The sequence below is a fragment of the Vombatus ursinus genome, unplaced genomic scaffold, assembly GCF_900497805.2.
Source record: "Vombatus ursinus unplaced genomic scaffold, bare-nosed wombat genome assembly UNPS02000577.1, whole genome shotgun sequence".
In the NCBI taxonomy this organism is placed as follows: domain Eukaryota; kingdom Metazoa; phylum Chordata; class Mammalia; order Diprotodontia; family Vombatidae; genus Vombatus; species Vombatus ursinus.
Window position 1 is genome coordinate 30,541,537 of NW_020940355.1, and position 18,259 is coordinate 30,559,795.

The following is an 18,259-nucleotide window of genomic DNA, read 5'->3' on the forward strand; positions in this document are numbered from 1 at the left end:
CTCTCTCTCTCTCTCTCTCTCTCTCTCTCTCTCTCTCTCCCCCCCTCCTCTCCCCCTCTCCCTCCTCCTGCACGCACACACACACACACACACACAGACCGACACACATACACACACGCACATGCACAGGCACACGTCTTAAAGGAGACCGCCCTTAAAAGGCTGCACCGCTACTGTACCTCTTACTGTAAAGGAACAAGCGAGAATGGATTCAATGAGAGCCCACCCCTATTTGGCGGGCCCCTTTGCCATTACCCTCCTCGTTTGGACCCTTTGCCCTTTTATCACGTCCACCCTTCCCTCTCTCTCCACCCAGGAACAAGTGCTCCCCTCCCATGCCTTGCCCCTGTGCAGCTAGGGATGTCTTGGTGGCTGTGGGGGTGGGGATGGGGTGGGGGTCGAGGGAGACCCAGACTTTGTGCTAGAAAGCGCCGGTTGTCCCTGTTAATAGTCTGTACTGGAAGCTTCGAGACTAGTGGAATTTGGGGCTCCGGTCTGGCGCCTGGGCAGCGCAGGTTTGGAGAGCAGGAGGAAGCAACGTGGCTCGGAAACTTTGTTGGCTCCTTAAGTATGGCCTTGAATTACCCTGCCCCACCCCCAAGGGGCGCGGGAAAAGGGAAGACCTGTGAGGAGGTCCTAGGGCACTGTGATAGGGGGGCAACAGGGAAGTCTGGAGTGGTGGGAGAATGCAGAAACGATGGCAAAGACAGCTCACCTCCCCAGTCCCCACACCACAGCCGAACGCACACACACACGCAGACACCCCAGGGAATCAGGGTAGGAGTGCTCGAGGAGGCAATTGGCAGGGGAGGGTGAAGGGCTCTCGGGAGAGACAGGCAGGCAGCCTGAGAGAGGGAGGCAGGCGGCTGCAGGCTGAAGGGGAAGGCGATGAACGCAGCCAGAGGAAAGGCAAACAGAGCAGCTGGTATTGGCGGGAGAAAGAGGGAGAGCGCAGACAGAGCGGGGGAGAGGCAGGCAGGCGTGAGGAGAGCTCCAGGCGAGAGGGGGAGGCAGCTGGCAGGAGGAGATGGAGTGAGGGCCCGAGAACTTTGAGGAAGATTGCCAAGGAACATTGGTGGAGCAATGTGAGGCAATGGACAGGGGTGGCAGCAACTACCAGCCCCTGGCAGGTGATATAAGGATGGCAGGAACGGAAAGGGGAGGTTGGTATAAGGGCAGGTATTTTTGGGGGGACAAAAACTGAGAGCTTATTCTCTGCAGTGGCAGTGAAGAAAAGAGGAACCAACAGGAGAGAGAAGTCTAGGGACAGCCAACATGAGGTCTGGCATGGACTTAAGGCTATTAGAGGACTTTACTCCCTAGGTGAGGAAAGAGCACCAAAGGGGTAGAGTTGAGCAGAAGGCGCATTTAGAGAACTGATAACAGTGAGAAACAAAAGGCAAAAGGATGTTTGTTGGGTAGCATACAATTCTCGTCTTTAAATGGTTCGCTTAATAATTGTATTGGGCTGTTGTCACTTGTCTCTTAATTGGAAAGAAGTTAGGTAGAACTGCTATAGTTTTGCCTTCTCAAGCAGTAACCACAGGCAATATTGGCATCTCATGCAAAATGTGACCCAAGATAATTGTCTCCTACATACTGAGTCATAGCAAATGAGCATTTACTGAGAGCTTGCCTGTTCACTTCTTTGTGTCTTGGTTGAAGCATTTTCTCACACCCGGAACACCTTCCCCCACCTCTCTGATAAGTGTAGCCCATGACCCCCTCCAAAAAAAAAAAAAACACACTAAGGTTTTCTATGAGGTTGTCCACTTCTCCAAATCCACACTGATTTATTTTTTTCAGGAGCTGGTAAGGAAATCATCTCTGGATTCATATAATCCATATTAGAGAAAGTTGATTTGGTATAGGTAAGGAGGGATCACTTGAGAGAGGGCTTTGAATGTTAAATTAAAAAATTAAGGAAGACCTGTCTCACCACAGATACATACTGTTTGTGTGATCAGAGGTTAAGTCACTTAACCTCCCATAGCTCTGGCAACTCTCTTAAGATTATAAATTACAGAAAACGGACTGGCCTGCATTGGTAGTGGATGTATTCTAATCTGAGAATCCATTATAACAAATGTAATAACAAATCTAGACCCAATCTCTATCTTCAGAAGAAAACCGAAACCACTCTTATCTAGGAGCAGGGAGGGAGTGAAAGTGGATGAGAAAGATTATCCTGCAAATTTTCCATAGGATTAAATGGAAGAGCTGGAGGCAGGGAGACTGGAAATAGTCTGTGGCTTTAATCCAAATAGGAATAGATAAAGGCCTGGACTAGGGTGGTAGCTGTGGAAAGAAGAGGGAGCTTCCAATCTAATGTACATCATAGAGGCAGAGTAGGCAGAATTCCTCAGGATTGTCTGCACAATTTTGTAGTTCTCTGGCTTAGTCCTTAATTTCACCTGTGTGTATATGTTACAGGGTATGTTTATGTAAATATACACACATATATACATATATAATGCATACAAAGAGTTAATGATAAAACTATGAAGGACTTCATATGGAAATAGTAAATAAAATCATGTGTAAACTTTAAGAAAATGTCACAAATTTAGAGTTAGAAGAGACTTTAATCACCATCTGGTCAAAACTTCTTATTTTATAGAAAGGAAACTGAGGCACAGAGAGGGAAATGTCTTTCCCAACGTGAAACACACACAGTTAGTAGTTGCAGAGTCAGAATTCAAAGCTGGGTCTTCTAACTCTAACTCCCACATTCTACTACCATGCTGGGGTTTGGATAAAAAAAATAGACAGACCTCAGGAAAGTCCCTTCTGTATCTAGGATTCCATAATCAGTATTTTAGCCTAACTCTGTTTTAAAGAACTTGAAAATCATAGAAAGTTACAACCCCCTCATCCTCCAATTCATACTTAGATCTGAACACAGACTTGAACAACGCATTGTACCATACCCAGTTACCTACAACTACTTTTGGCGCTATTTTGTTGATAATATTAGAGCCGGTAGAAATTTTTGAGATCATTTAGCCTCACCTCCTCCCTTTTATGGATGAGAAAACTAAAGTTCACAGAGGTTTAGTGATTTGCCCAGATTACACATTCTTTCAGCCAGACTTTCTTGGCTCTAAGTCCAAGGCTCATTCCACTAAACCACATTGCCTCTCTAATGAAATGAAATGATGGATGTGAGAACACTTTGAAAAGGGATCAAAGAAGGTGATGTTCTAAAAACGCAGAATGTACACTTTCAGAATGGCCAATGTGTTGAACTGTTTTGATTGATGCCCCCGCACATACCTTTTTTTCTACCCAAACAAGAGATGGTTTCAGTTTGAGGGAAGGGGTGGTAACAGTGACAATGATGAAAATGATGAAAAAAAAATCATTAATAAAATACTCAAGAACTATATAAAAGAAAATGGAAAAGTTTAGAAGGGGACACCAGAATAGGACAATTTAATTACTATTGTGTTCAGTTTAATATGCCCTTAAAGCCCATATGTAACATAAATTCATGGTGTTATTTGTAATCCTCTTTTATCTTTTGGGTACTGAAAATGTGTTTGTTGATGACTGTCAGGTTCAAAATTTTTTTAAAAAGTGAAAGTACTATCTATATGAAATATACTGTTACTTTTGTAAGGTAATTGTGGCAGGAAGTAATAAATTGCTAACACTGGCAAATTTAAAAAAAAAAACAACAACAACACAGAAGTTCCAGTGATTCAATGTCTTGACATTACAGCTTCTGGTGAGAACAGGAACCTCGGCAGGAATACTATGGTACCTTCCAACTAGCTGAGTTGAAATGCCAAGGAGACCCCAAATGCGGTCATAAAAAATAAACAATAAACAAATATAACTCTAAATTATTCCCTCTTGGTCATTAGGGATCATTTCATGATGTGTGTAATAGAAGAGAATTGTAAAAGATAAAATGTGGACCTCAATTCCAAGGTTTGCATAAAGGTTAAAAAAAAAAAAATGAGTTTACCAGTAGAGAGAAGACACAATGAAAATAAAGGCCCAGTCTTGGAAACTAAAAAAGAAACTTGATAATAAAAAGGGAAGACTATGATTATGATACAAAGAATTCATATGGATTTGATACAAAGGTTCAGAGATATAGTCATTGTAACAGGAAAAAGCCTTGAACTACTGAACTAAGAGTTGGGAGACTTGGAATATTAGTTTCAGAATCACTGCTTATTAGCTGTATGATTAAGTCACTTGGTTTCTGTCAGTCTTAGTTACTTCATTTGTAGAAGTAAAAAGGATGGGATAAATTATTGGCTTTTAACCTGGGGTCTATGGATATGTAGAAATGGAAAGGAACAAGGATTTATTAAGGTCCTATTATGTGCCTAGAACTGTGCTAAGTGCTTTAACTCATTTGATCCTTATAACCACCCTGGGGGGCCTGGAAGGCTCTTTTATGATCTTATTTTACTATTGAGGAATCTGAGGCACACAGAGATTTAGTGATTTGCCTTGCTTCACACAATTAGTACAGGTGTGAGGGTTGGATTTGAATTCAAGTCTTACTCTATCCATTTCCCCAGCTACCTGTCAGAAAGAGAGACAGAGACAGACAAACAGACAGAGACAGAGAGACACAGAGACAGAGACAGACACAGAGAGGATAGGAAGGGAGGGGAAAGGAAAGATGGGGAAAGAAAAAGAGGGAGGTAATTATTTTAATATAATTGGTTCTCTTTGTAACCTTATGTGTTTTACTTTATGCATTTAAAACATTCTCAAAAGGGGTCCATTGGCTTTACCAGACTGCCAAGGAAGCTATATAATCTTTCTTAGTTCTCTTCTAGTCCTAAATTTGTATAAACTTATGAATAAGGCATAGTGAAATAGTGAAAGGAACCCTGTAGAATTTAGACTTATTTCAAGTAAAAAAAAAAGATGCTTGCTTTCAGTTTGGGTTAGGGATGGCCAATCATCACTCAAATTTCAGATTCAGACCTAGAAGCAAATCCAACCTCCTCATTTTACAGATGAAGAAAATGATGTGCAAAAAGGTTAAATTATTTGCCCCAAGTCATAAATATATATATATATATATAAAATAAAATATATGAAAGTAGAAGAAGTGGGACCCAGGCTCCAAATCCCATGTCTTCTCCACTGGACAATGTTGCCTCTAGACTTAGGAAGAGCATTGGGCTAGGAATCAAGAAGCCTCTCTTCCTCTTATAGTTCTGATATTACCTGGCTGTGTGACTTTAATCAAGATATTTGACCTTTTGGGGAATCAGTTTCCTAATCTATAACATGAGGCATTGAATGCTGGATCCTGGAAAACAACTACCAGAGGCAGGTAATAAAATCCAAATGTTTTTAGTCTATAGGTGGCATAACAAGGCAAGTAGATAGTGCAGAAGATGGAGTGTCAGGCCTAGAATCAGGAAGATTCATCTTTGTGAGCTCCTATCTAGCCCCCCCATACTATGTAACCTTGGGTAAAGTCACTTAATCCTGTGTGCCTCAGTTTCCTCCTCTATAAAATAAGCTGGAGAAGGAAATGGCAAACCACTTCAGTATCTTCCCCACCTCCCAAAAAAATGGGGTCAGGAAGAGTCAGAAGCAACTGAAAATGACCGAACAACAACAACAATCATGTTGCCAACCCAGGATCTAGACTTTGTGACTATTGGACATCTTACTACTATTTTAAAGAATTTTTCTAACAATACAAAATGTTAAGAACAAGTTTCAATAAAAAGTGAAGAATCATAAAACCAACAGATAAACTGAAGTTTGTGAAACTATTTATTGCTATCATTAAATCCCAGGGAAATTACAAATAAATTAATTCTACTATTGTATATTATCAAGTCTCCATAGAGGTTCATTGTTTGGAGGAGCTCAATTCTTGTGGTATTTGCAGCACTCAACATATAAAAGCCATAGCCTTCCTAAGTGGTTATAGTTCAGATTTAGTGGTGTTCTTACAATGAATTTGAAGCAGCCAATTCGCCATTTGGCCCCAGCTGTGGGCTTGTGGAGATGCAATCAGTAGTCTTTGTTAGGTGTTTGTTATTCTACTCTCATTTCCTATACATCTCTGTCTTTTTAGGACTCAGAAATTGGAAATTCCATTCCTAATCCCACAGGACTGTGAATTTTCTTAGCTGGTTATTTAAGCATTTTTAAAGTTTCTTTGGACTGAATTGTTTTCCTATTCACAGTGACTTAAAGATTGCAGGAAACTATTTTCTATAACTTTAAGGTGGTAACATAATCATAGCATTATGGATCCAGAGATGGAAGAGAACTTTTAGGACATTGAGTCCAGCACCTACATTTTATAGTTAAGAAAACTGAAGTCTAGGGATGCCTTGCTTATGGTAGAAAATGGCAGAGCTAGAACCAGAATGCAGATTCCATGCCTGGCCATGCTTTTTGTTATGTACTTTATCTCTATTCCTAAATTGACTAGGGAAAGAGCATTGGTTCTGGAGTCAGAGGACTTAAATTCAAATCTTCTCCCCTGAGGTTTACTATCAGTATGACTCAGCGCAAATCACAGACCCCATCCTTGAACCTTAGTTTTATTATCTGTAAAGTAAGAGGGGTATACTACTATAAATAGCCTGTAAGGCACTTTATAGCTATAGAAATATAAACTTATACATTTTTTTAAAGTTGCAGAAAAACAGAAAGTACAGAAATGACTTGAAATAAAATAAGATCTATCATATAGAATTATACACACATACACTTATAGGTATACACAGAGACATATGTATGTATATAAGTGTATGTACATAAGTGTGTATATATAGTCCCTTAAAAATAATAACTTCTGGTGATAGTAAATGGGAACCAAATAAAGAAATAGGGGGTGGTGAGAATGAATATAACGAAACTCTAAATCAGCTGACACATAAAAGTGAGAGGATAAGTTGCATACCGATTTGTGTAAATTATTATAACTGGATGAAATAAAAATAATTTTAAATAATGTATGATAAAATTCCTTAAGCCAAGTCTGTTATTGAGTAAGGCACTACCTTCAAAGTAAGTTAGGAACCTATGAAAGTTAGTGAAACCTTTTTCAATTTACTGGGATGCTATTTAATGTGCTTTCCTTTCTATGTAAAAATGTCATCCACCAACAGGAGCATTTGCTTTGGGAATTTGTTTTTTCTCCTACCCTTGGTCACCAATGGCATGCATATATAAGATTCAGGGTTTGTGCATAATGAACGTAATTGTTGGGTCATATACAAATTGATCTGACCACATTGGCCTGTTTATTAGTACTATGTCCTAGCCAAGTGAACTAACTAGCCACAAATAAGAATAACATTTAGTGAACTGAGCAATCGTTACTTTAAAATGGAATCCCATTTGCTAGAATTAATGCCTTTCCCAAGAATATTTCTACCTCTTAAGGAATTATTAAAAATATTTATGGGGCACCCATTCTTTATAGGGAAATACACTAGATGCTTTAAAAGACATTGAAATATCTGCAATCCCATGCTATAAGGATATTCATACTGTTGCTTTGCTGTCTTTGTCACTGCCTCAACTTCCTCATCTAAATCCATAATTATGGGTGCTGCCTAAGGTCCCCCTTGAACTTCTGCCATTCTGGTTTTACATTATCAACTTTACAAAGCTCATTTCTTCTAACCATGAGTCAGTAATATTCTCATGACTTCAAGTGTCAATGCTATGCTAATAACTTCCCAGATCTGTATGTTGAGTCATGACTACCAGTTCCAGAATTCTAACTACACACATGCTGCTGTCAACTGAATTACAAAACCAAATTTATAGACTTCTTCCCCAGTGTCTTCTTTTCCCTCCCAGTCAACTTTCCTATTTCTGCTAATAGAAATACTACATGACTAATCATGCAGGCTCAAAACCTTAAACTTCTCTTTTATTCTTCCCACAATGTATATACTATAACACCAGCTTCAAGAGCCCCTCCAACGGATACTACGGATACAGTTACTGTATCTACAAGAAGGAATGGAAAGTTAATTGTTGCCTGTGAGAAATCTGTAAGGAAAAAAAATACTAGCCACTGGACACTCATTCTAGAGAGACTGAACACAAGGCTGAGAACTCATTTCCTGGGATACTGAGTGAGTTGACTGTCAGCTCGTGAAGAAACATCATGAAGATAATTCTTGAGAAGAGATATTTAACTGCCAAAACTGTATGGTGGAACTGTTTTTAAAGAGTTAAAATGAATTTACCAGTTGTAGTTGACAGTTACAAATGACTTTTGATATGATCTTTTCTGGTGTGATACATTGTTAAAACATTTAAATATATCTTTCTATTCTTTTTTAAACTGGTAATAACTTGTATAGCCAATGACATTGATTTCTAATTAAGCCCAATTCAGTGCGGTTTGATAAAGGAAGAGAGAGCAGACAAAACTTATGGTAAATGAGGTTTCTCTGGTTTCTTTAAAAAACTTGTCTGCAGCTAACCTAACAAACTGAAGTGGAAGGATCAGAATTAATTAATAAAAGCCATTACACATTTCTATTAATTTGTGAAGAAATATCAGCACATAATTAACCCTTGATTAGCTTAAAACCAAGATGAGAATTAATAATCAATAATTGAAGAAAGTGATGAGTTTGGGTAGCACATTGACTACATGTTAAAACTATTAGCCAAAACCTTGCTACATGGGGAGTGACTGGCTTTGAATCCTGTCACTAAGCAAGCAAACTCAAAACCTTGGGATTATCTTCTTTATTTTTTCATCAATTTATGTACTATATCCATTTATTCAGTAAGTCAAATTCATCTTACACACAACCTTTCTTCATATTCCACTTGTTTTTTATAGTGTCTAGAAAAGTGCTACCTACATAAAAGTTGTTCCCCACTCAGCAAATTGAAATATGCCCTTAACTGATATGAGCAGCCTGTAAAATCTGTCTTCAGAAGTTCTATAAATTAGATTACATAGAAAGCATTGAAAGACATGATATAGGCAAATGATGCATTTGTATAGGTAGAAAATTTTGTCAAAAGTCTTAGTATCAGTGGGTTTCTTTGAAGTATGAAGGAAAATTAGATGCTTCTGAATTTCTTACTCTTATTTTTTTTCCAGTTAGTCAAAGAAACAAGTATATTTTCCTTAATTCATTCTTCCTTTCGCCTAACACCATCACCAACAAAAAAGTTAAGATATACAATATCTGCTGGAAAAAAAGCAGTGTCTAAATTATTTATGTGAGGAACTGGGATTAAGTGACTTGCCCACAATCACACAGCTAGTAAGTGTCAAGTGTCTGGTCTGAGGCTGGATTTGAACTCAGGGCCTCCTGACTCCAGGGTAGGTACTGTAATCCAATGCACCACGCAGCTGCCCCCAACAGCAGTGTCTAATTTAAACAACAACTTACTATCTTATAATAACAATAGTAAATTGTCAAAAGACTTTCAGAGAATCCCCCTAAACCTTGGATATTCACAATAGGAAAATATTACAAAAATATATCAAAATTTAAATACTGTTCACTAAAAATGTTATATGCATAAATTACAATGCTTCCACATTTTCTGTGTGATTTCCAACATTACTTTTTTTCTAAATGTTCATAGAGGGCTTATATAACATACTGGCCTTCCACAATAGATGACTTCCTCTGGTCCACTATCTTTTGAATATCAATATGCTACTTTGATTATTCTACCTTCTTTTCTAGTCATATGCCTTCAAACGTGTTTTTACTCATCTTCTTGCTCATAATGAATCTTTGATATTGGGCTGTAGTTTACATACACCTATCAAAATCTACAATTCCTAACCATACAGTATTATGTGCTATAGTATATTACTAGAGATTATCCGTTCAAGACTATTGGCCACCAGGTGATGATTATAGGGGGTTATAGGTACCCATAAATTCATCTATTAAGGCATGGAAGGATTTCAAGAGGTCATTGAATGAAACACTGATGCATATAAACAATCATTGGTGTTCTGCAGCATTAAAATAAGTATTTCAATTTCCTTATTCTTGAAATGGAAACCTTATTATGTATTTATTGTGTAAATAAATGAGACAAAATTTTCCCTATGTCTTTGCCAATATGTTAATTTTGCATTATCTACAATAGTTGGAGAATGGAATATCCTACTTAATTTAAACTCATATGCCAGCCTTGTATTAATTTTTCAAATAATTTGTAAAAAATTGAAATATACATATGAAACAAAAAATAAATTTACTCAAGACTAAAAGTACGTGGACATAATTTAATTTCTGATGATTCAGAAAGCACTTCAGCCTATTTATTTCCTCAGAGTCATAATTTGGAACAACAGTTATAATTTTACTCCAAACTGTATGATGGCAGTCCAGTTCTAGACAAGTTCTTTGTCTAGTTTAAAGAAATAATTAATTCATTCAAACCAGTAGGGGACTTCTATCTAGCACCTAATCATGAACCTAATTAGCAGAGAATGTCTTAGCTATAAAGGAAGCTCATAGGATGCTAGATCTAAAGTTAAGCTTTAAAAGATGACACCTCTACTAATGTTATAAGAGCATAGGATCATAGATTTAGAGCTTGAGTAGACTTTAGAGTTCATCTAGTCCAGGGGTGCAGAGCCTGTGGACTTAAGGCCACATGTGTCCCTCCAGGTCTTCAGGTGTGGCCCTTTGACTGAATCCAAACTTCACAGAACAAATTCCAGGGTAAGTTTGGATTCAGTCAAAGGCTTGCATTTGCACTTGAGGACCTAGAGAACCACATGTGGCCTAGATGCCACAGGTTCTCCACCCCTGATCTAGTTCAATCTTATCATTTTCTAGATAAGGAAACTGATCTTCAGAGATGTTATGTGACTGGTATATGGCCACCCAGGTAGTAATTAATGGAGCTCAGATTCAAATCCAAGTTGATTTCACACCTTTCCTACTTTAAGATGTTCATTATCAATTGACTGGACTTCATGCCTACAACAACAACAGCAAAAAAATAAAATAAAATAAAATAGGAAAACAATGTTCATTTAAGAAACAAGTATTTCCCATTATATACAATAAATGTATTCTACATTCAAAGGATTTGTTTATAAAGCAAAGCATACTGCAAATATTTTGTGAGATATCCTGAAGACTTTTGTAAGTTCAGAATCTTTTTTTTAAAGCAAATGTTTTACCATTTGATATTTTTCATTTCTGTGTTTATAGCTCTATGAAAAGATATTATCACTGATAAAAAAATTTTGTGAACTCACACTGCCATTATATTTTCTGAATAGACTGAAGTCATTTGAGAGCCATGTTAGACTAAAATGATCAGTGTTGTTCTAAAGATGAAATGTTCTTGAAGAAAGTTACATATGAGCTGGTTGTGCAGTTTATAAATTTGATATGTAACTTAGATCATTCCAGTGAATTCCCAGAACAGATATTTTGTTCGGCAATGGCATATCCTCATTAATTCTCATCACAAAATCATAGGAACCTAAGCCAAACTGAAGCAAAATTGCAAAATGAGTGGTGTTTGCTTAAGGTTTTCCTTCCTAGTATGATACTCACCTTTAGCATTTTTCTTTACTGGTAAAGTCAGATCAACAAGAATTTATTAAGTGTTTATTGTTTGCCAGACACTATGTTAAGATCTGGAGACACAAAGGTAAAATTAAAACAAAATAGTTCTTATTCTCAATGAGTTCACAGTCTAATGGGGAGGATATATATAAACAAGATATAAACAAGATTAATTAGAAATAAATTTAGAGGGAAGAGTCTAAAATTAAAGGAGATTAGGAATGACTTCTTGCACAAAGTGAGACTTCAATTGACACTTGAAGAAAGCTGAGAGGCAAAGATGAGGAGATAGAGAGAGCTCCCAGCATGGGGAAAGCCAAGAAAAATGTAGCATTAAGAGATAGAATACCATTTTCAAGGAATAGAAAGGAGCTGAGTCACTTGAAAGCAGAATAGAGTTGGTGGAGGGAAAATGGGATAGTAAGGTGTTAGAAGTCTGGAAAGGTAGGAAGGATTCAGGTTATGAAGGGCTTAAAATCCAAATAGAGGATTTTATATTTGGTAGTAGGGGCAGCTATATGGTGCAGTGGATAGAGGGCTGGGCCTGAAGTCAGGAAGACCTGAATTCAAATCTGACCTCAGACACTTACTAGCTGTATCACTTAACAAGAGCAAGTCACTTAACCCTGTTTGCCTCAGTTTCCTCATCAGTAAAATGAGCTGGAGAAAGAAATGGCAAACCATTCCAGGATCTTTGCCAGGAAAACCTTGAATGGAGTCATGAAGAGTCAGAAATGACTAAAATGCCTGAACAACAAAAAGAGACACTAGGGACCTACTAGAGTTTATTGAATAGGGAACTAGCATGGTTGGTTAGACCTGCACTTTAGGAAATGGTCCCACTTCCTTCTGACTAATACTTTTGGTCTTGGAGGGTTGAACCCAGCATATGTTGCTCTAAGCCTGATTTTTTTGGGGGGTAATTGTCTTATGTTCTCTTAACCTCAGTGCTTAGGATGCACAGAATTATTCTTCTTATAGACTTTCTCTCCTTTTATTGTGAATGTCTCACATTATTTACTAGCCACTCATGATTTTTACTGCTGTGTTCCAACCAAAAGTAGAACTTACCTAAGTTGTATCCTTATCTAAAACTTCTGACTTCAAATATGGTGTTCACATTATTTAAAACAACAATAACAACAACTAATTTTTTCAATTAACAATATGCTTTCTCTTGCTTCTACCCTTCCACAAAAAAGAGGGGGAAAATTTCATATAACAAAAATGCAGACATTTCATAAAATACTAATCCCTGTTTAGGTGGGAGACAATGGCCTTCTCTTCCTCTTTTGTCTACCCCAGAGCAGATTCATTGTGAGAACTTTCAGCCACAAATGAAGGATGGTTTATTGGTAGAAAAAAAAAAAGGTGATTTTTTTAGGACTAGAAGTCTGAGATTAATGTCCCTGGTTGATGAACCTAGGAAAGTGAGTTCTCACATTGTTAGAGCATTTAAATGTGTAAGGGGAAGGTAGTAAGTTATCCTCCTTTGAAGGCCTTTAGACCCCACTGGTTCAAGCTGTCAACATTGCTTAAAGTTTATTGTTCTGCCATCAAGCAGACCTCGAGAATGATAGACAGAAAACAAAACAATTTAGAAAACCTCCTTGGATGACTCATAGTAGTGACATACTAGGATATTATGTATCAAATCAATTCACCATGATCTCAGTCTTTATCATCAGTAGCATCCACTCTTAAATTTCTTGGATGTGTGCTAGATCATCATTACCATAATCAACACACCTGAAGAACATACACATATCCCCTTATTTTGTGTTTTCACTGGTGTTTATAGCCATAGGATCATTAGACATGGTTATCTCCTTTGCTATAACCTTATGAAATCTCAAATGATGTTCATGTATGAATGTGAGACGCCTTGATGGAAGAGAAGCAGCATTTTGCTCTATTAAAATGCATACGTATTTTATAATCAATAAACAATAAGTGCATTAGGATCTTGTATGGTTTATATATTTTGGTCAATTATGTGATTATAAAAATTGTTCTGCTATGACATAATGCTCATGAAAGTTTGCTTGTTCCCTATTAATACCCTCATTAAGGAAGACTTTGTTTCATGTACTAATGTTTCTCATTAAAAAAAAACTTGTATGGATAAGAAAAAAGACATAAAGATAGTTATTGATGATTTTGGTTATCGTTTTTACAGTATCAATGAGTTCCAGTATTTATTTTTTATGCCTTTGGTGTCTTCCCCTCCTTCAGATACTTGTGACTCCATCCCTCAATGCTTTCAAAATCATGTCTCCCCTAGCATTGGATATCCTCTTTGAACATTTGCTTTATGTGATTTCAAATGTGTCAATGTGATTTCAAAATGTCCATTGCCTAGAGAGCATCCCACAGTTTGCTACCAGCATAGACCTAAGGAGCAACCTATAGAACCCAGATAAGAAATAAATCAGGGGCAGCTAGGTGGCAGTGGATAGAGCACTGGCCCTGAAGTCAGGAGGACCTGAGTTCAAATCCGACCTCAGACCAAACACTTGACACTTACTAGCTGTGTGACCTTGGGCAAGTCACTTAACCCCAATTGCCTTAAAAAAAAAGAAATAAATCAGACTCAGTGGGCGCCATTTTCTAGAGTGACTTTGTCCATTGGCCATGCCATATTCAGAGTTGAATGGGGGTAAATGCTCATTAGCAAACACTGTAAGTTTGAGCCTACCCTCCTCCATGTACCTCTGTAGTATAAGAGAGAGCATCTCTACTTTTACAATCTGGTCAGAAATGTTTGTACTTCAGTTCTTGCAAAGCTTCTCAGTAAATATAGCTTTGTAAAAGCTGATTGATATGTTAATTGGTTTAAAGATGATGAGGTGCTAATCACTGGTGATTGATAATGAGAAGAACAATGGGGTTCTTTCTGGAAATGAGGGCTCTGTGTTTATGGTTTTAGGTAAGAATACTCCTGCCTCTCAAGAAACTCCTAGAATTTTAAGGGGGAAGATGTAGGCAGCATATTTGCTCTGGGAGGTCAACTCAAAGGTTTGAGTGGGAATTGTGATAAGTATTCCAAGAGCTAACTGCAACTGTAGGGAGCTAACTTACCAATGAGAATGAGAGTTGTGATAAGTACCCCTAGAGCTACCTTAGAAATTTCTAGAACTTACTTTGCTGTCATAACCTCTGACAACCAAGGAAACCTCTCTTACAAGGAGGCATTAGACTGGGAGTTTGTGTGTGGAACTTCGAAAGTTTCCAAAGATTCTAATTTTTTTTATAAGTGTAAAATGTCCTTTCTTATCTATGTACTCATCTTTTCTTTCCAAGGTGAACTTTTAATATATATTCAAAAGTGGCAGAAGAGAGTTTAAATGTGTTGTCTTACAATCTGCAACTCTTCCATAATGCAAATAAAAACACCACCAATCTTCCAGAGGCGTATCAGCGAGTGTTATTGTTAAAAAAAAAAAAGTTATCGTAGCAGTACATGCATGATAATGTTCCATACTTGTCTCCATGTCAAAAGGGTTTCTGCAATACTATTTTTCCCTTTTTTTTATTGTTCTTGTTTTTCATCTCTAAATTTATATAGTCATTTCAAGACTATTTACATGTTTGTTTAATTTTTGCCCCTCTGAAGTAGAATAGGTGTTGTTGACATCCAATATTGTTAAGATTTTTAATTTAAATAAATGTTTGTTTAGTGACTGAATACAATCAATCAATCAATGAGTGTTATAAACATTCTTTAAGGTAAGTGAATTAAGGCCTGATTACAAGAATTATAGAATTTTAAGCATGGGAAGGGATTTAAGCTCCCTTTCATTTCAGAAATCCCTTTTACATTGTCCCTAACTAATCCATAACCACAAATAAAGTAGCTCCACCTCATAACATCCAGTACATTCCCATCAAAGAGTAACTTTCGACTTGATCAAAGTAGAGTTACTTGGATAGTAGAAACACAAAAAAGAGCCAATAAGAATTTATTATGTTTGAACATAATTAGTGATGAGGTTACTCACAAGACATCTTTAAAATACAGTATGTTTTGAGGAGTCCTGACTCATATTGAGCTTTATGAACTTGCTATACTTTTTAAAGACTTCAATCTCAGAATCTACGCAACATTTTTTTTTTCGATTTTACACATTTTTAATTGAGTGTTCAATTTCCTATGAAGGCATTTAGTTGCTATGGTGACTAAAAATAGTTCCATTCCATTACCTGTAGAACCAATCAACTCTCAGCATTTTTTTTTCCACTGGCGTTAAAGACATGGAGGCCAATTATTTAGGAAAACTACATAAATAGAAGAGGGTAATTTATTTTTAATATTTGCATAATTTTAGTACCTTAAAATCTCTTAAATATTATAAATGTATTAATAGTTCATCATGAATATAGCTGTATATAGTTAGCTAATAAGGTTTTCTGAAGCCTTATAGTCCTGTGGCACAGTGGATAAAGTGCCAGGCCTGAAGTCAGGAAGACTCATTTTCCTGAGATCAAATCTGGCCTCAGACATTTACTATCTGGGTGACCTCTCCTCTCCTCTCACCATTCCCTCACCTTACCTGAGAGTGTTCTGTCAAAGGGAAGATAAATTTTGATGGTCAAAAGCTGGTTAACTTGGAGTTTACTGGCTAGATTTCTTTCTCAAAGACTAAGCCTTAAACCCAATTCACTCAATCTCATGGTTTGGACAACAATAGGTCCCTGTCCAAACACCACTTAATGATTATTTTTGGACCCTCCAGGCTCAGAGTGAATGTAAATAGCAACTGTTTCTCTTTTGGCCAGCAACCCTGAGGGTCTTCCTCTCCCAGTTTGATTTTTTTTTTTAAATTAAAGGGGACTTCCCTCTACTCACTTCTTAAAGAGGCCTATTCACTGAATGGGCATTGTCACACTCCAAAGTGAGAACCCGAAAAGACCTTAGCTTGAAAGGGCCAAGGTCTCCCACTGTATCGTGGGCCATTTGAGCCTGGTGACACAGCCCTCCCTCACTCATATCAAAGTCAATTGCTAGTCATATCATCATCTCCCTGATGTCATGGTCCTCTTCCAGAATGAAGGACAAACCACAACCAGGACCCTGGGCAAGTCATTTAACCCCATTTGCCTCAGTTCTTTTGTAAAAAGGAACTGGAGAAGGAAATGGCAAATTCTTCCAGTGTCCTTATTAAGAAAACCTCAGATAAGGTTCTGAGGAGTCAGATATGATTGGATATATATGTACATGTGTAAGTGTGTATGTATGTATGTGTATTGTCAACCTGAAAGTTGGTTACAATTGATCTTAAATGGTTATCATACATATGTATGTATATGTATGTAGGTATGACATGACTGAATATATATGTATGTAAGCACACATGTATATGCACACATGCATATATATTCAATATTTTGAATTTGACTTTCACGACTTCCAAATAATTTTATTAGTAACCTCATTTTCACTTTCACATTGGCAACCATGTACATTTGTGGATATGTACAGTAGAGAAAAAAGTGAGAGACATGGTGTGTAAATTTATATATTCAAAAAGGAGGAAAGTATTCATAAAAGTGTTCATGAATCTGCTCTAGAAAAGTGATAAAGTAACTTCTCAAGTGTGTGATGAGGGAAATGGAAAAAATGAAAAGGTATCTAAGTTTGTGGGTAAATGGGATGGTTCCTCCTGTCCTCTTACCTGTGCTCCCTAGCATCTGGGTCTGTAAAGAGAAGAGAGACACCCCAACCACCACCATTTCCAAATCTGGGCTGGCTGGGCTGAGCCAACCCATCCCAGGCTGGAGTTCTGAGTTGAGACTGGAGAACAGGGACTCAATCCAAGGCATGGGCTTTTTATTAGGGAACAGTTCAACCATGGAGTGGAAAGGGAAGCTAGAAATGGCAGATTGTGCCTTTCATTTTTTTTCTTTGGGGTTCTTCTGACATTGCTCTTCCTGCCTCACCCCATCCAGTCCAACATTGCCTCTCCTCTTCCCTGCATTGTTATGGGTTATTTCATGGTTGCCATGTTAGAAAAAGTGGTAATCAAAATTAATGCTTTCTTTTTTTTAAATAAAGAATTGTATGCAGAAAAGTGAATTTTCAGAAATCTCTAAGGAAGATTTTGGATTTTTACTCTTTTTTTTTTTAGTTATGGAAACCTTATCCCCTTTTCCCCTTAGGTTCAATGTATCAACATTTGCATTTTTGACTTTTGCCCCATTTTCTAGGAACATTACACCTACAAAAGTTGAAGATTAATGGTATGTGTGTGTGTGCATGCACACATGATTGTGTTAGACTAGGATTCTGTAACCTGAAGTTATGTTTTATTTCAGTGTTATAGCTAAATATTGTTTTCATACAATTTAAATCCTTTACCTTTGATATATTTACACTCATATGTGTTAAGATTAATGGGCATTCATGTCCTAATTCTTATAAATTAAGATTTGAATGTGTTCAGTATTATATGATGCTAACAGCTTTACTCAAAAAAAAAAAGTATTGATATATTTCCTTTAATGAGTATTAGTGTTATGGATGGAACCATAGAACTTTGGCCTTTAATGTTATAAAAAACAGCTTGAAATTTTTATAGTGAAACAGGGATTTATAGTGGAATTAGCACTGAACTGGAAGGCTGGAGACCTGGCCTATAATCCCAGATCTGTTCCTGAAAAGATATCTGAACTGGGCAAACTAGTCATCCTTGCAGGATTTATTTATCTGTGATGAAGTT